This window comes from Lygodium microphyllum, chromosome 25, assembly GCF_053477565.2.
Source record: "Lygodium microphyllum isolate KBCC chromosome 25, Lygodium_microphyllum_v1.1.10, whole genome shotgun sequence".
NCBI classification, from domain to species: Eukaryota; Viridiplantae; Streptophyta; class Polypodiopsida; order Schizaeales; family Lygodiaceae; genus Lygodium; species Lygodium microphyllum.
The window spans coordinates 9,504,229-9,524,184 of record NC_141159.1 but is presented as its reverse complement, the minus strand read 5'-3'; positions in this window follow the sequence as shown (position 1 = coordinate 9,524,184).

Genomic DNA, 19,956 nt, shown 5'->3' with positions numbered 1-19,956 from the left:
CCATGCCTCTTTATCCTTGTCGAACTCCGAAACAATGAAGCTAGTTTTGTGGCCACGTCAATGCAGGATGTAGAGGGTGCACTCTTGATTGAAGAGGTTGACAAAAAGAATGTTAATGCTTCTCGCACCTCTCATGCTTTGACAATTAGAGATAATAATGGTAGGAGTGGTAATGATCACTGTGAAAGAGACTCTCAGCAGTCTCGCTCTCAGTCACATGGACTATCTTGTAGTAAGTCCCATGGTTGTAAGTCCTCATTGACTTGTTAATAATGTGGAAAAGCAGGGCATGTTCGACCACAATTCCACAAGATGCATGTGGACAAGTGTAAAGAAAAGGGCAAGGGTTTAATGACAAAAATGATGTTCACATCATTGCCCTTAGCAAGTCCAGTGCTAAGATTAAAGATATTAATATTGTGCAGACTAATTTTGACAATGATTTCATACTTGCAGCTTTTTCTCTTCATACTTCAAAGCTAACTAATGCTTTGTGTGAGGGTATATCCAGTGTTGGCTCATAGATTCAAGGGCTTCTTTTCATGTGACCTCTCATAGAGAGTGGTTTCACTCTTATCATAGTTTGATTAGATCTGTCCATTTGGGTATCTAATTGCAATTTGATTCAAGTTGCATGTTTACTCTTCATGGTGTATGTCATGTACCATCTCTCACGAAGAGCCTTATTTTTGTTGGCACTTTGGATGATGCAAGCTATGTAGTTTTTTTTGGTGATTCCTCATAGAAGGTTACCTCTGGTATTCTTGTCATTGCACATGGTGCTAAGTCCAACACTCTCTATCCCTTGCTTGTATCCGAGTCAGTTGACCATATATTGGCAGTGGATACAATCCCACATGTATCTTTGTGGCATCATCATCTTAGGCATATGTCCTTGAAAGGAATGAAAATTCTTACTCATTTGTAGTATCTTTTGTCCCTTAACTATAACTGCTTTGAGCCTTGTGATCATAGTTTATATGGCTGGCAGACACATAATACACATAAAAAGTCTGGTATGACGTGCATGGGTGAGCCATTGGCTCTTGTTCATTTGGATGTTGTGGTTCCATCCTTTCAAGTCTTTAGGTGGCGTGAAGTATTTTGTTAATGTTCATCAATGACTATACACACAAAGTGTGGGCATATCGTATTAAGCAAAAATTGGAAATCTTGGCTACATTTCAGCATTGGCTTACTTTGGTTGAGAACTAGTCTGGGTATAGGCTGGAATCCTATGGTCAGATAATAGGGGTGAGTATTTCTCTAAAGACTTGTGAGTAGCTTTGTGATGAGAAGGATATCAAGCATCAATTGTCTGCCTTGTACACGTTTCCCTAGAATGTATGGCTAAGTGCATGAATAGGACAATTCAGAAGCGAGTTCGCAATATGCTTAACCAGTCAGATTTACCATAACATTTTTTTATTGAGACAGTTGCTACTATTGTAAATTTGATAAATCAGTCCCCATGTATTTCTCTTGACTATTAAGTTGCAGAGGAGGTATGGTATGGAAAACCTCCCTCATATGCTCATTTGCATGTATTTGGTTTTGAGGCTTCTGCCATGTACCCCAGGACAGGCGCAATAAGCTAGATCCTAAGTCTAGGAAATGCATCTTTCTTGGTTATGGGGATGTAGGTGAGATGGGCTATTGCATATGGGATCCATAGGCTCAGAAGGTTATTCACAACAGTAGCTATTATGCCCTAGTGGCCCAGGTCCTCGATGCTCCACAAGATGTATAGACCCCACAGCCTTGAGGCGGTCTACTAGAGAGAGATGATAGCTTACGTAGTTTGATCCCTCTATGCGCAGAGGTGATAGTCACTCTTGGAAGAGAGCCATGAAGTCAGAGTGTGACAACTCGCTGCATAAAAATCATACATGGGATTTGGTTCCTTTGCTTAGTGGCAAGTGTGCTTTGCCATGCAAGTGGATGTACAAGTTGAAAAGTACCTTTCGATACTCCAAGCTAGTATACAAGGCCAGATTGGTTGCTAAGGGCTTCTAACAAGAACACAGACTTTGATGAAGTTTTTTCTCCTATTGTGAAGATGACTACCCTATGCTTGGTATTCGCTTTGGTTTCTCAGCTTGACTTGGATCTTTATGAGATAGACATCAAGATAACTTTTCTTTATGGGGACTTGCATGATGAGATTTACATGGAGCAGCCTAAGGGCTTTGTAGAACATGGCAAGTAACACCTAGTGGGCAGATTGCAAAAGAGCCTTTATGGCCTTAAGCAAGCACCTAGGGAATGACACCACAAGTTTGACGCCTTTATGCATTCATAGGGATATTCTCGCAATGATATGGATCCATGTTTATGTACGAAGAAGGCTCGTGATGGCAGCCTTATGATTTTGATCCTCTATGTGGACAGTACGTTGATGATTGTTGGGAGTGCTCATGATGAGTTGGATGCCTTGAAAGGTTATCTCAAGAAGAGCTTTGAGATGAAGAACATGGGATAGGCTTCCCATATTCTTGAAATGTGCATTACATGCAATCGCTCTAAGGGGCTCCTCTACTTGTCACATAGGAAGTACATTTAGAAGGTCCTTGAGTGGTTTCATCTACAGGATGTTAAGCCTATTAGTTGTCCTTTACCTTCTCATGTGAAGGTTAGTCAGGCCAATTGTTCGTAGTTTGATGAGTAGAAGTCCAAGATGGCCAACATCCCTTATACATCTGTAGTGGGCAGTTTGATGTATGCCATGATAGCCACTCGTCTTGACATAGTACTTGTAGTGGGAGTTGTGGCACGCTATATGGCTACACTTGACAAATGGCATTAGGATGCCATCAAGGGTATCGTGAGGTACTTGAAGGGCACAACATCTATGTGCACCCATTATGGTGGCTAGGATACGTAAGTCGTGGGATACACTGACTTTGATTATACAGGACATACAGACAATAGGAAGTCCATCTCTAGCTATGTCTTCACCTTTACTGGAGATGTTGTTTCTTGGATGTCCAGGGTGTAGAAATGTACAATCCTATCTACTATAGATGTAGAGTATGTTGTAGCCATTGAGGCTTGCAAGGAGGCTCTTTGGTTAGGCCGTCTAATGGCAAAACCTTGGCATTAGTGATGTGGTCCCTACATTGCATTCGGATTCTATGAGTGCTATTCAGTAATTGGCCAAGAATCCAATCTTCCATGCGAAATGAAGCACATTGAGGTGCGTTACCACTTTATTTGAGAGGTCATTGAGGACAAGTCCATTGAGGTTGTGAAGATCTCAATTGACCAAAATCCTATAGATTTGCTCACTAAAAGTCTCTTAGCTAAGCGTTTTGTCTTCCTTAGAAAGTTGATGGATGTTGGATGAGATGACGTCTTTTCTCATCCTATTGTACTTATGTATTTTTGTACTTTGTCACATTTTTCTTAGTCTCTCCTCATTAGGGATGCATTTGCCTTTAAGGGGGAGATTATTGGGGATAAAGATGCATGTGCCTAGCTGTTGTGTATTAGTTATACTGACAGTACCCACATACTTGTACACCTGTACACTACAAGTAGCGGGCGCCCATCACTATCACTTCATCTTTTATTCTTTCAATGACATTTGAATAAAGGGAAGGCTAATCACACATTGTGACTGTTGGAGTTTCCACATTGTCTCTCTCTCTCTCTCTCTCTCTCTCTCTCTCTCTCTCTCTCTCTCTCTCTTGCTCTTGCTCCTTCCACCATAGCTCTTGCTTCTGCTCTGTGCTTCCACTTTAGGGCTCACCCCCTTCACACAATACCTCCATCTTCAAGAAAGAACCACACGATGGAAACCAAGGGCTACTAAACAAAGCACATACCTTGAAACAACGACTATCTAAGTGCCATGTGAGTTTTCACATCTAGGATTGTGCCACACCCATTCTTTTTTGTGTACAAATGTGATTCCATGAGATTTAGGGAATGCTAGAATACATAAAATCCTCTTTCCAAAGCATAAAATGGACCGATCAAGTAAAATCTCTCAAGCTAGTCTTGAACAATAGTAACAATGGCAATTGCAAGAAAGCACAGGGAGCATAATTGTCTAACTAGCATTAAGGTACGCGTGGAAAGGTCATGTTTGCGATTTTCAATAAACAAATTTACCAACCACATATGCAAACATATCCAACAATTGGCTGAGGCAAAATATTCACATCCAAGGATAACCCAAGTGCCTTGCAATACTTTCTTTGGGCACCACATCCCCTTGCTACCCAAGGCCTTCAAGTCGTGTTCCATATCGTTGATGAGGGCTGATTTTGGTGGTATTAATATGCAACCCTGAAGTACAAGCAAATAAATTCCATATGTTTAAAGCTTTTTGAAGGTTACCTTGATCAACCTTTAAGGCCATAACATTATAATCAATTGAGGCTTGGCCAATAAATTGTTGGCATGAAGGAAGAGTGCTTATCAACTCCCCATTTGCCACAAAGGGTGACAACATTGTCAAAATAGGGTGTGTTACAAGAGCAAATAATAGAGGACTCAAATGGCAACCCTGTATGACCAATCACGAGAGAAAAAATGACTTCGTAACACCACTATCAAGCATGATTCTGAGGTTGAATTCCCATTAATAGCATATACCAAATGAGACATTTTGGGCCCAAGCCCCATCTTCTATATAAGTTGGAAAAGAAAAGCATTAGGGGAGTTTTGAGGTCTGGAAAATGCCTTTTAGGAGATAGAGAGAGAGTGCTCTAGACCAATAGGAGAGCAAAGCCTCCATAACAGAACTTCTATTTTTAAAATGCAAAAAATTATTTTACAAAAAGATATACACATAATAATATTACGAATTTGTATTATCAATATCTATTTTTAACATCTTATATTTGTGATTGTGACATTCTTTACATTAATGGCATGCCGTCTCAGTCACTTTTATTTAATGATATGTTTGGATTAATGATAATGGTCGATTTAATCTAAATTCAAATTAGTAAAAAGCTTGACACTCATTTTTTTCCTTCTTTCTTTTATCCCTCTTGTGTTTTTCCCTCATTTGTGGTAGCCTGGTCCTCTGTGTGTGTGTGTGTGTGTGCGCGCGCGTGCGCGTGCACGCCATGGATACATAAATTCAACCTTTAATAAGGTTTCCAGGCTCCCAAATCACATCCATATCAGTGTTTAACTTATTCCAAATAGATGGAAGATGAATTATGATTATTATTAGCAAGGCATTTGGGTCACCATACAATAGGTAAAACATGGAAAAAGACAAAAATATGAGAGCTTGTTCATCTCTCCTTTGTGGTAGCCTGGTCCTCTATGTGTGTGTGTGTGTGTGTGTGTGTGTGCAATGGATACATAAATTCAACCTTTAACAAGGTTTCCAGGCTTCCAAATCACATCCATATCAGTGTTTAACTTATTCCAAATAGATGGAAGATAAATTATGATTATTATTAGCAACGCATTTGGGTCACCATACAGTAGGTAAAACATGGAAAAAGACAAAAATATGAGGGCTTGTTCATCTCTCCTTGGAAGGGTTGAATCCGAGATTTCAAGCTTGGAGAAATAAGAATAGCATAAAAGAGGTACTAGTGCAACATGTGTTTATGCATAGATAGCTACATTTGGAACTTGGAACTTCAAATCTTCCAATGCATAGACCAAATTGTAAGAATTTGATTCTTAAATTATTTCTTTTCTTGAACTTGGCTTGTTGATGTTATTGATGTTATACATGGTTTGATTGGAGAATACATTTACAAAGGTAGAAAGAAGACAGAGCTTGCAGAGAATAGAATATTCTTTTATGACCATTCTTATACTATCCCCATGCAGTGTAGCCAATAGGGATCTCCCCTTTCTTTGCTAGATTTTTCAAGCTTTGAGTGGCCTTTGCCAAGTCCAACTACTAGTGATGGCTATAGATGTAAAATATTTTCTGAGATATAGAGAGCATTAAAACTTAATATCTCAACTAGGCTAAGAAAAGTTACTTTGTTTATGGCTATTAATATATTTGTTGATTTTTTTTAAAATGTTGAGATAAGAAGATCAAAGGCAATGCTTTTAGTGAAGAACCTAACATATGATCAAGTCATACAATTTGTTGATGAAGGATGGGACACTAGAATAGAAGAAAAAATTATATGTAAGATAGTTCAAGACTTTATAGATTGTAAATATACGGTCGCTACTTAAAATTTCATCCTTAGCTCATATGATAGTAGATGGCATTATCTTGGTGGTAGTCTGGTTTAGCAAAGATCCTATAGTGGATCTTGATGTTTGGTTCAATGAGGATATTATTGCAATCCTAAAGGTTAGATCATCATGTACGCTACATCAAATGAGGATAGATTTCCAGAATAAAGATATTGAACTACCATGCTCATTTGTGTTCCAACTTAATAACAAACAAGTAGGTTTTTATATCATATTATATACACTTGAGGTGTTATCTAATTTCACTTCCTAATTAACAAACATTTGCAACATATTTTTTACAAATATCAAATGAGGAGAGAGAAGAATATACAGTGCAAAAATATTGAAGAAAATATATCCTTACTATCAATATAAAATACATGTATAAATTTTGTACGAATTTTTTTCAACCATCTCCATGACTTATACACATAAGGGGTTATAAGAAATGAGGCAAAGCTATTTCTTTCTTCCAAGACTTTTCTTAGGAGAAGGGTCATCCTTTCTAAGAGTCCTTTTGCCTTTCTTTGATGCTTTGGTTGCCTTAGGTATTGAAGACATAACTTCATCTACTGCAATTACATGCACCTTCTCTCCTTCATTGTCTAAGCCCCCACTACTGCCCATTCTTGGTTTCTTACAATTGACCATTATATACTTCATGACATTTGCTCTTATATACCAAATGTGCTCACTTGTATAGCAATCCCTTGAAAACTATCATACATTTGCAAGAAAAGAATTTTAGTTCATCATTATTTTTTACAATGAACTATATTATTATTATTATCAATGGACTATTTTGCAATGAAACTCTATGTAAAAATTTAGTATCTTTCATATTACCTTTACAAGTTTATCATCATAGTAATCAAGACCTTACCACAACTTGTCTATATTGTATTATTACAAGTAAATTTAGAAGGCATGGGAGGCACAAGTATCTATGCCAACATTGAGATAAAAAAATAGTGGTGGGAGGTAGTATTCTTGCAGAGTAGGGTCCTACCTTAATATTACTCTAAGGAGCCTAAGGTAATTATAAGTTGTGAGGCAAAACGACATCCAAGCATTTATGTTGTTGTCCTAGATTCACCTTGTCCACCTTGGCTAGCACTTGTAGCCCTTTACTGTTTTGGGCACCTCCATGACCTTGCTCTCCCAGTAGTCAGGAGCATGATATTCCCCAAAAGGTAGCATTCTTCTCTCTTTCGGCAACTCACTTGTCTTCCAGCCTTCTTCCTACATTAATCACCTCTTCCACCACCTTGGTTGCTAGAACTTTGCTCAATATATATTGGGGAATTGGAAATTAAAGTCGAAGGGTTCATGGCCATTCTCCTTCTGCTCCCATACTGCATCCTTCCAATCTACTGGGAACCAATGTTCTCTTAGAGGGATGGGCGCTTTTGGGGCCACTACTGGCTGAGCTCTCAGCCTCCTCCATGCTTGGTCCAACAAGTTTGTTCTCCTCCTTTGATCTATGCTTTCCTTTCCACAGTGGTGTCTACCTCCTACTATACTTTTAGCCATGGAGAGGGAGGTTGTGGGACTAACTCCTCGTCTTCCTGCCCCATTTCAAAGCTTGGTCCTACTTCTTTAGTCGGCCTTTGCATCTCCTCTCCCCTCTCATGCTCTTATGGCTTTCCTTCCTTGGGCCCTAGAGAGTCCACTTCTTGGACCGTCAAGCCTGCCCTTAGTAAATAGCTTCTTTGATCCAATGGGCTTTGGCTAGTTTGTGCTGCTTGTGGTTGGATGTGCAGCCCATCTTAGAGCCCTACAAGCAATCTCCAGCTTTCTCCTCAGTGACTCAACAACCTCCTCATCTTCTAATTGTGTGGCGTCCAAGAGAGTATTGAGTAAGGTGCGTTGTTGGGCTTCCAAGCTTATTTGCGTGGCCTCTGCCCTGCTTTCTGCTAATACCTTATCACATTCTACAAGGGCTAGTGAGCTCGCCAGGTCTCTTACTCTTCTTTCACTCCTGCCCACCCATTCATCTACTCTTCTTTTCATGTGTTCCAAGCTTTCATCTAAGGCCCTCATTCTTTTCTCTTGTTCCTCAATTTCTCTTTCTAGTCTCTTCTACTCTTCTAGTTCTAAAATCACCCTCTTCTCCAAATTTTCCACATTTTCCTAATATCTTTGGGCCCTCTCTTCTTCTCCAACTACGAACTCCTCCATGGCATTACGGATTCTTTTCATCTGTCCTTGCAACTCTTCTTGTTGTAGGATCAATAGCTTGTACTCCCTTTGAAGTCCCACCAGCTTCTGATTCTCATCTTTAACCCTCTTTCACTAGCTTTCCTCTTGCTCCTCCTTAGCCCTGAGCTCCACCTTTAGCTCACTTATTTCCCTTTGATAACCGGCCACTTGGCGGGTTCTCCTAAGATGGAAGGTTGGTAGCGTGTCTTTCTCTGCTTCTAACTCGGCAATAGCCATCTTCTTTTCCTCCTTTTCTCTCTCCAGCTATGAGAGGAGTTCTTTGACATAATCATCATAATTCGTAGATGATGGCAGTGCTATAGGGGTAGTCTTTGTGGATGCTTCTATCTTCTGTCTCTTGGGATCTTGTCTTGACTCCGCACATTCGTAGTTTTTGGCCTCTTTGTTCCCATCATCACTGGGGTTCCTCCACTTGCATCATGAGCTATCTCTTTTTTATTGATGAGAAATTGCACCCATGCCATAAGGTTACTGGCATCTACTGTAGTTGATGTGCCTTGGTTGGGTGTAGAGATTGGGGTGGTAGGCACTAAGATAGGTGGAATAGGGTCAATCAAACCCTTGCCCTTGCCTTTTGTTACTGGAGGTGGCATAATTTCTGGCACTTTGAAACTTGTCCTTGGGCCTTCTTCTCTATGCAGGCTCATGGTAGCCAACTCCTCCTTTCTGGAGGTCTGCTCCATTGACATGCGGATGGCCCTGGATGTCCTCTTCTTCTCTCCTTCTAAGCTCCTTAGCCTCTTCATCTATCTTTCTCTTTCTCTCTTCTTCCGCCTTCTTGGATTCCCTTTGGGCCTTGAGGTAGTCAGCTTTTTCTTTTTTTTTCTCTCTCTCTCTTCTTTCACCTTCCTTTGGGGGGTTTTCTTCTTGGACTTTTTGGCCCCTTTGTGGGGCTAGATCATGTTTCATGTTCTCCTTCTTTGTCACTCACGGTTCTCTCACTAGATTGTTCCTACTCTTGGTGGGGAGGTGACCTGTTTGGTGTTCATCAACTCCTTCTTCGCACCTTGTGCTTCTCCCAATGCCTCTCTAATGATGGTAGTCAAGATCCCACCAAATCCAATGGTCGAGGCCTTAGATGATGACTTCTTTCTTGCCTTGGAGGCGGGGGACTCTCCACCTGTAGGTCTTCCACCTATAGTCAGTGCCTTTGCTGACATCTTGATTGTCATGTGCACAAAGCCATTCAAGTTCACTTCATCTAAAGACTTGACTGCAATGCTTGGAAAGCATTGGCACATTGATCCTACTCATCAACGTGTTGTACCTTTGGCTGCAAAACAAGGCGTCCACTATCGTGGCTTGTAACTGGACTTCTGGGTCGGGGATATCAGCTAAGCTAATATCATCATTAGTGTGGACTAGCACTTTGTCCATTCCCAGAATGTTGTACACATCCCTTTTTGGCCATCTTTTGACTTTGTTGGACATGCCCAATGCTCTCTACACCAGCTCCAGGGTCAACTCAATTTCTACTTAGTGGATGGCCTCTCCTTGCCGCATAGTGTCATGGTGCCATGGTTCCTGTTGAAAGTATGGATGAACTCAGCACACTTTTCATAGTCCATGACTTGCTCAGCTTTCTTCGGGTACTTCTACAAATCGCATTGATTCACAATTTGCTTTATGACTTGCTCTTCCATGACTACATCTTCCAAATTCAGGATGTGCCTGAACTTGAATTGGTTGTAGGCCCTTGTCTCCACTGAGAGGCCATACTTTACTTGCTCTTCCTCTAGGAATAGCAACTTGCTAGTTTTCTCATGTCCTACCATTGTAGGTGCCTGTCATAAAGCCACATCTCACCATTAGTGTTCTTCGGATAAATTTCATGGAAAGACACATAGGAAATGAAAAAAATGCTCATTGAAAACTGAAATGCTTAAATACAAAAAGGAAATCTTCCTTTAAATAGTCCATGCATTCTTTAAAAAATTTATGACACTTTTCCTCAATCATAAGTTGATTTTTATCCATTCTTTTCTGCTTTTGGACGTTGATTGAGGTTTAGGGTTTGTTTTTATTTTCCACACCTTATCCCCTCCTCCCTTGGAAAGGAGAAGAATCCTTCTTAGGATTAGAGGTTGAAGGGTTAAGGCCATTCAATGTATGCTCACAATGTTTTACTTTTGTATGAGTCAAGCGTAGAAGTTTGTGTTATACTCCATGTAAGCACAGTGGTCTACATTGACAGGTCGGATGCTTACATGAGTGAGGTAAGTGAGGACATCCATTAAGAAGTCACTGGAGTCTATTCGGCTAGCAATGTGTAACCCCTCCTTCGTCAATATGAAATTTAAATAGGGGTGGGCCATGATGTTCTCCTCAAGGGGTCGGTTGCGAATAGTGGTCAACATCCTGTAGGAGGTTGGAGCTACATAAGTTGGGTCATACTTTGAGGTTTTAATGGCACTTCTCTACTCAGCATTGTTCATGATTTGGTAGCCCTCTAGCTCCCATTGAAGTTGGAGAGCATATCATTTTTGTAGGAAAGAGAAGTTGTTGACAACAAGAAGTTGTTTCAACTCTTCAATCTCCTAGTCTGTGGTAGGGACTGTGCTCTTATCATACGAGGTGATGAGTCATTGTTTGTGTGCTTGGTCGAGAAATATCGGTGGCAATCAACTCCTTAGCTACCTAGGGAGCCTTAACAAATACGAATTTTGGTTCTTTCCAAGAGCAAAGCAGCATATGTACCTTTGTGGGCCAAAGGCTCTTCTAAAAGACCTAGGTCTAGTCAGTCATAGCTTTTAGCAAGTGTAGTAAATGTAGTGTCCAAGTGTCAAAGGCAAGTAACCAAGTCATCCCCTATATTTTCAACTAAGTCCAAGGCCAAGGTAAGAATTGATCTTCACTCGTAAGAGGGTTTAGGCCTATGGGGGTTGAGGTTTGATGGGGCTAGATAGGTTTGCAGTTGAGATTGGCAATTTTGGCTACTTTTGAGGGGGCGGTGCAGTCACTTGCACATTAGGTGTGGGTTGTGATGTAGATGTTGTGCTACTAGATGCTTGTGAGGCCCTAGGGACACTAGCAATGCTAGGTTGAGGTGGTCTGGAGGCATCAAGCTACTGTTTTGGTCGACAGACTTGAGGCTCTATAGGCATAGTGGGTTTGGGTTCTATGGGCTCTGCAGCTTGAGTTGTTTGGGATTTTGGTTTTTGATCTGTCATGTGGGCTTGTGTGGCCAAGGTCGAGGATTGCCCTTGAGTAGTGCACTTGGCAGTCTTGGTTTTGGGCACCCATATCCAGATATTGCCCTTGTAATAGCCTTGCACTTTCAATAAGGCCATGGGGGTCCTTGATGTTTAGGTACCCATTTGATGTTCTTGGTAGTGGTCCTTGATGTTTAGGTACCCATTTGAACTTGGGTTCATGGGCTTTGGCTTTTGTCTTCGTAGTTTGCTAACATTGAGGCTTGGTAAGTTGTGATAAGTCACGACTCCCCTCCTTAGACTTCATGGTGGATTCCTCTATTGGTGGCTTTGCATGCTTTGATGGAGCCGCGCTTCCCTAACTAAAAGTTGTCATGATGCGTACATTGCCGATGGCAAGGTGAATGCACTGTGACTCGTAGTTGACATTGCAATGGGTCTGTTTTTTAAAGGCGCGTCTTAGCAATGATTCCTTACCAGCATCTTTTGTGTTTGACAACACTTAAAAGATTATGGGTATGCTCTCAAACTCAATAGAGGCTGTGACTTTGCACTTTTCCAAAAGTGGATATGATTGGTCCCCAAAAGGGCTGAGTTTGGCACTTGTGGGGTATAGTTGTGGTCAGTTGATTTGAGCCCAATGATCACGAGTTAAGATATTAACATCAGCTCCTTCATCGAGCACTGCATGAAAGGTATGTGTTCGTTGGGTGGTGACTATTATGGGGAGGTAAGCAGGCTCCACTGCTTCTTCATCCTCATCTTCAATTTTCATAATTGCGGCAACTCTAACTTTCACAGGGGACTCTAGCATGGGAGACTCATGTAGTAGAGATGTGTGGGAGGGTAGTACTTCTTTATGCAACTACCATTGAAGAAGCCTATGCCCTCTCCATCGAGGGTCTCAAGATCCACATTGCCGGTTTGGCTGATAGTGTGAACTCAAAAAGGCCTTAATCCCCTAAACTTCATTTTTTGCTTGTGACCTTTCATTGAGTATAATAGAATGAGGTCACCCCAATCGAAGTCTCGTTGCTTGACATGCTTGTCAAACCAGCTCTTACATTCTGCCTTTTTGCAAATCAGTGCATGGGCAACTAGAAGTCGAGTCTTTGATAGGCATTCTGTCCATGCCTCCTTCCCATCCCATCGCTCTCGAATGGCTACTCTCATGCTAGGGACAAAGAATTCCACTGGTAAAATGGCTTTAGTTCCGTAGGTCAACCTAAAGGGAGTTTATCTATTGCCGTTTTATAGGCTGTTTGATAGGCCCATAAGGATGCCATCAACTTGTGGTCCCAATTGCTGCGCGAAGCAAAGACTACCTTGGTGAGGATGTTCACTAAGATCTTATTTGTAGATTCTGCCTAGCTATTCGCTTGAGGGTAGTAAGGTGAGGATTTCCAATGTACGATTAGGAAGAGGTAGATAGGAGGTGAGCAATCATTTCATTGATGAAATGCATGCCTTGATCACTAACTAATTCAATGGGGCAGCTGAATCACGAGATCACCCGCTTCCAAAGGAACTTAGCTGTGGTTCTAGCATCGTTCTTTCTAGTGGCTTGTGCTTCTATCCACTTTGTGAGGTAGCGGTGATCTCAATTGTGTTGCAGGACTAATCGACCCAATGAAGTTGGTTTTCCATTTTTTGAAAGGCTACCTTGTAATGATTGGGGTTAACTCCATCTTGTCCTTGTGAACAAGTTACCTTGGTTTGTTGCATTCATTGCAGTGCTTTACATATCATTATACATCTCAAAAAAGTATAGGCCACCATAGTTGAGATTGCAACACCTTGTGGGCTGTTGTGTCTCCGCTGAAGTGTCCTCCATCAATTTTGTCGTATGCTTCTAAAAGTACGTCATGCATTTCATGCTTGCACACACACCTATATAGCAAGACATCGTGCCATAGCCTATAGAGCTGACTTCCTTTGACTGATAGGGTTTTATCTTGAGGATGAGTCGCCTAAGTCGGGCTTTATCAATGGGTCTTTTAGGTAGTCCGTGTTCAAGCTCTTGGACTATGTCATCTGCCCAATATGGCATCAAGTCAGCTCTAAACAAATCTTTCTCATAGACACGTTAAAGAGATGTGCGTCTGGCAAATCGTCGGTGATACCCTATTCGAAAACTTCTCCTATGGGTATGAGGGGCATGTGGTCAACCATATAATGTTGTTTCCCTTTGCACACAACCACAGAGAAGTCGAATTCTAACAACAAAAGTAACCATCGAGCAATGCATCCTATAGCACAAGGTTTATTAACAAGATAGAGCAATGCTTGATGGTCAACAAAGAAGGTAAAAGGCATTGCCAACAAATAATGCCGAAATTTCTTTATAGCAAATACCATGGCTATACCTTCTCTCCATCGTGGAATACATTTCGGTGTCAGTGAGTTTTCTGCTAGTGAAACTCACTAGATAGTCTGGATTGTGTTCTCCAAGCTGGCACAACACTGCCCCCATGGCAAATCTCGAGGCGTCAATGTGGACGTGGAAGGTTATGGTCTAGTATGGGGCTCGTAGTATTGGCACAGTTGTTAGAGCCTTTTTCAACTCTTCATATGCATGTTAGCATTCCTCGGTCCATTCTAATATTATCAACAACTTGTAGAGTGGTCTAGCAATTAACGCATAGTTCAACAAAAATTGTCAATAGTATCCTATATGCCCTAGGATGCACTAAATTCCCTTGTAATTGATTGGTGGTGGAAGGTTGACAATAACCCTAACTTTCAAGAAGTTAGTGGCAATGCCATTCTTGGACACCCCCTAGGATGCATCCATGCTTCACCTAGAAAGGGGGTTTAGCGAGAGACAATACAATATATATCATTTAAAGACTACACACACTTTGTCTAGGTGTTCTTTCCAACTTGAGTGAACACATAGGTCATCAACAAACACCTCTAACTCTTGCCGAAGCATGTCCTTAAAGATGGTACACATAAGTCGTTGAAATGTGGCTAGTGCGTTTGTCAGCCCAAAGGGCATGACTATGTAGGCAAAGACACCCCACTTGATAGCAAATGTAGTCTTATGACTGTCATCAGGATGCACTTGCACTTGATTCTAACCTGAGAAAACGTCCAAGAAACTACAAGCTTCCTTGCTAGTCACTCTCTCAAGCATATGCTCAGTGTATGACAATGGATAGTTGTCTCTCTTTGAAACGGATGTAGGAGACTCGGGAGAGAAGAGCACACACAATGTAGGTGCTGTCAACAATGTTATGACAACCTTATTGCACTTTCATATATATATGAATAAAGAATATGGGCGGTCACTGTACATGGGCAGGCCCAAGGGCCTTTTACCCCAACAACCTCCCACTAAAAGGCCAATGGGCCAGGGAGTGAAAAAACAAAACAAAAGAAAAGACTTAGGGTGAGGAATCATGATATCTCACCCAACGCCCGATCGGAAAGCGAGCTGTGCAATAATTGTCAGGAATCTCCGAGTCCAAGACATCCAGGAGGCAAGTGATCCCACAGCTCCATACAACAGAGGGATCCAGCACAACTCATGAGTGCAAGGCTGTACATCATCATCATCAGAGTAGCGCATAGCATTAGCATGGCGCATAGAAGACAACGGAGAGCATCCAAACTCTCCAGAGTCAATCATTGAAAGAGGGCTAGCATCCCGGACACAAGTCAGACGGGGTCTCAAGATAATATGCGGCCTCAACAAAGCGGAAGACTGACATACGGTTGTAGAATCAGCCCCATAAAGCACACTGAACGCACATCAAGAGGCTCGAGAGGTGTCTGTGTCTCATAAAAGACATCATGATGGCTGCATAGAACCTGCTAGGCATCCAAATCCCAAAACTTGTAAGCCGTAAAGTCACCATCTCCATAACCAAGGAGAAGACATCTGCGTGACATATGCTCATGTTGCATATTGACAGTGGCTTGGCAGCCAAATATCCTCAAGTGATCATAGGAGGGTCTCATACCACTCCATGCCTCATTGGGTGTAATATCCAAAGTCAAGTACGACGTCCTGTTAACCAAGTAGACTGCCATCATAAGGGTTTCTAGCTATGGTAAGCATAGCAACAACCTTTGCTTTTAAGGTCAGGCACATGCCATGAGCAATCCCATAATACTGGGGGCATAAGAAATCAATGCCATACTGCTGACAAGAGATCCGTAAGCTGGGAGAGATAGCATGACTCTCATAATCCATCTGCAAGCATCTAGGCCTGCTACCAGTAGAATCCATAAACCTGTCAAGCATAGCAACAACATCCTCAATCCATACCAAAGGGTAAGCCCAAACATGGTGGGTAGCATGATCCATGAAAGTCACAAAATACGACGCTCCACCAAGTGACTGGGAAGGCATAGGTCCATATACTGCAACATGGACTGGATCTAGAGGAGCATGCCTCACACGATCGCCATAAGCCAAAAAGGCTCTGCACGGACCATGAGTACAATGAGGGTAAGTAGCATGGGGAAGAGTAGGCAATAAGCCCATATCACATAAAGCATCCATCTCAATGTGTCGTACATGGCCTAGGCGACAATGCCATAACAATGTATGTGGTATCTGCGTAACTGCAACCATAGAATCTCCCACATGAGAGACATGCACTACATAATCACTACCATATCTAGCAGCTCTGGCCAATACCAAGCAACCACGATAGATTTTCCATGAAGTATCCCCAAGAGAGACATAATATCTTGCACCATGCAACTGACTGACAGGGATCAGGCTCTTACTGAGCGTAGGTATATGCAAGACATCACGGAGCATAAGAGAAGACCCGTTTGGCAAAGCCAAGTGTATATCCCCTGTACCAATGACATGACAATCCTACTCAAGGCCCAAAGAAATACATCCGTCAACCTCCCTGTAAGAAGAGAACCAAGTTCTATGTGGAGTAACATGACAAGATGCCATACTGTCTAAAAGCCAATCAAAGGTATAGGCCATATCATTGAGCAAGTAATCTACAGGGTAACACGATGCCACGAGTCTAGGCTCAGCTGCATCATCATGGGTAACTACATGCACCATACCACTATCAATAGTGGTCTCACCTACTGTATCACTGACTCTGCTCTCATGTCTAGTGCGGCACAATCTTTTCTACTCTCTAGTCCACTTGAAGCATTTACGCTTCACATGCCTTGTCTTTCCAAAATGAAAGCAAACAGAATCTGTAAAACTTGTAGAAGAGGACAACTGCTCTGTAATAGCATGAGTGGGGCTATCCAATACATCCAAGGAGCTCAAAGAATCGGGGAAACTCTCATCAGAGAGAACAGGCTCATCAAGAGGACTGTTTGTATGACTAGAAGAACTAGAAGTCGTCATAGCATACTGCAAAGGTGACTCATCCAAACCAGAAGGGGAGAACACAAAGGCATCAACCACGGATACAAAAGCTCCCACACAGACAAGCCTAGCAGACAAAAGCATGACATATCCAACCACTATAGCTCACAGCCATAAAAGCATAAGCATACCTTGGAGCCATAAATGCATAAGCATCCCTGAAACATAGGAGTATACATAACTTTGTAGTGTCTCATACCATAATTGACATACATGTCCAACCAAGAACAACAGGTGGCAAATAAACCTTCAAGAATCAAGCTCCAATAAAAGCCCAAATATCTGTGTAAAAGCATACATGTAAGAGGCTTTGTAAAATACATAGCAGCAGACCATGTGCATACATGGGTGGCCATAAAGATCAACTGCTCCTTGACATACATGGGCAATAGCAACCCAAATAGCATAGATGTCATACAACAGAGAAGTAGGACGGCCATAACTGTAAATCCCAAGCACTATCCAAGTCCACCGATCAGTAAGTATCCCGCATATCAAATGCAAACGAGTAATCACAGCTCAATAGGCAACTGCCAAAACAAGGGAGGAGTTCACTGCTCAATAGCTATAAGTGCATCCAACTAATAGCCAAGATCCATAATCAGAGCATCAAATCCCATATAGCATCCAGGGTCATAATGAAAAAAGCCAAGTCATAACAGAAAAAGCTAAGTCAATGTCCAACTACTCAAGGGAATACTCAAATGAATGTCAAGACGAGCTCAAACAATTGCCATCCACAACCAAAGCATAAAGCATTCACCAAGACATCATAACCCAACCTAAATCGAGTTCTAATCTCAGCTCAAAAGCATTTCAGAGCATAAACAAGACATATGGCATACTCTAAATATATCATGACATCATACCGAGTAGCCGAGAGCACCCCATGACCAATAGGCATAACCCAATTGTAGCATAAATAGCTTCAGCCCTGAAGTTTCCAGCTGCAAATAACAGTCCAAAACTGAGTAAAATAATACTTAAATCAAGTGCCAACTCATAGGCATACATTCACAGACATGTAGGCACCAACCAGGCATCAAATGCCAAGACATGTAAGCATAAAATTGAAGTAACAAGTGGCTGCCCTGTTTTGGACAGATCTGAGACTGTTCAAAACAGTCAATCGCTGAGCTAAATTAGCTCCAAATGCGTCTCACATAAGAGGCATGACATCCACAAGTGATATGGTATCAATAGACATCAGTAGAAGCATCACATAAGCCATAAGCATATAAATACATACTGTCTCAGACTTAAAATCTATTGCAGAATAATTTGTTATCAGAATTTGGCAAATCCGACATCACCATTGCGTCCGGAGCATGCCAAAATCCCAACTTAGACTCTTACCTTGCCTGAATCGGGTTCCGAATGCTCAATATATGACAAAAAGAGTGATTTTTGAGCCATTTTTGCAAACAGGCGCAAATAAAACGTGAGCATGCTGCTGTACTTGAGGGGCTAAATCAGGGTGGGTAGGGAATAAGCAAGAGCCCAATGAAGGCTTACAATAGACCTACACAAGCCTAGGACAAGTCCAAGCAAGAGATGAAGAGAATAAGCTTCAATGATGGAAGCTATGGCTGCCTCTTCATGAAACCTTGCTGTTCATATCAAAGAATGGCTGAGAACTGAGTGAGAAGCAAGCTCTCATACCTCGTGTAGATGTTGGGGAAGGCCGGGAAGCACTCGCGAAGGACTTGCTCTGATACTAATTGAAAGGGATGTAGGAGACGCGGGAGAGAAGAGCACACACAATGTAGGTGTTGTCAACAATGTTATGACAGCCTTATTATACTTTCATATATATATATATGAATAAAGAATATAGGCGGTCAATGTACACGGGCAGGCCCAAGGGCCTTTTACCCCAACACTCTTTGTTGCAGCATTGACCTTCTTATAATTAACACACTCTCTGATTTTTTTGTTCTTCTCGAGGACGATTACAATGGGCGAGACCTAGTTAGTGTGCTCAATTTCATAGATAGCCTCTTCGTTGAGTGTTTCAACTCTAAATAGTCCCAATGGTGCTAATGGCATGATTGTCAAGCTAGAGGATGGTTTCCATCTAGGGAAATCGGCAAATAGGTGGGTGATTCCACACTCTGTGCATCTGAGGTCAGCTTTTTCTCAGTTCGCTTGCTCCCTCTCGAGGCAGCGCAAGGACATGTGCTTTGGAGTAACCATAAGTCCAACAAGCAATCAACTCTTGGGTTTTCCCTCTTAAGCCCCTACCTCGACCTCTGTCCAACACCATCATTGGCATTGGTCTATAGTCCATAAGGATTGGATTTCTCTCTTCATCATATGAGACATAGGGGTTTACATATGCCTCTTTGTCATTTGGCTCCTCCATGTAGTGGACTAGAGCATTGCTTAATGGTGGGTTACAAAGGGTATGGGCAGCCTAATTATGCATGGATGGATGGATTTGCATCATTAGGTGCTGGAAGAGCCAATGGGGCTCTCCTCCCAAAGAAATTCGATGGCCTACTCCCTAGGTATGGCTGGTTGTAAGGCTATGAGTGTATAGAAGTCTTCTTGGAAGTCTACAATGCATGGCATCATGACCAAACCTACTGCAATTGGCGTAGTGTCGAGATTGAGGGCCTTGACACTCTACTGGTAGGTGATTTCCACTGCAATGCATACATTGGACATGTGGATGCGTAGGTCTCCTCACCATTTCTTGGAGTCTAGCTAGCTCCATCTTCATTTCGGCCAACTCTTGACCCTAGTCAGTGCTTTTCCTTATATCTTGGGCACTTGGGATTAATCTTTCGCTAGATGTTGTGGCCCTTTCTGGGGATCTAGGGTTAGCTTCATTTGGATTAGAGCTCATGGAGGTTCTCTCCTTGAGTTGGTTGTCCACTCGTATGGCCTCTTCAAAGACCCTATAGCTAGCGTGTCTCTCTGCAGGCTCAAGTTTCCTGCCAAGACCTTGTAGAGTTTCTCACTACATATTTCATTGATAAAGACTATGGAGACTGCTCTCTCTATGGGTCGTTCGTTAGCTAGGATCCTCTTATAGAA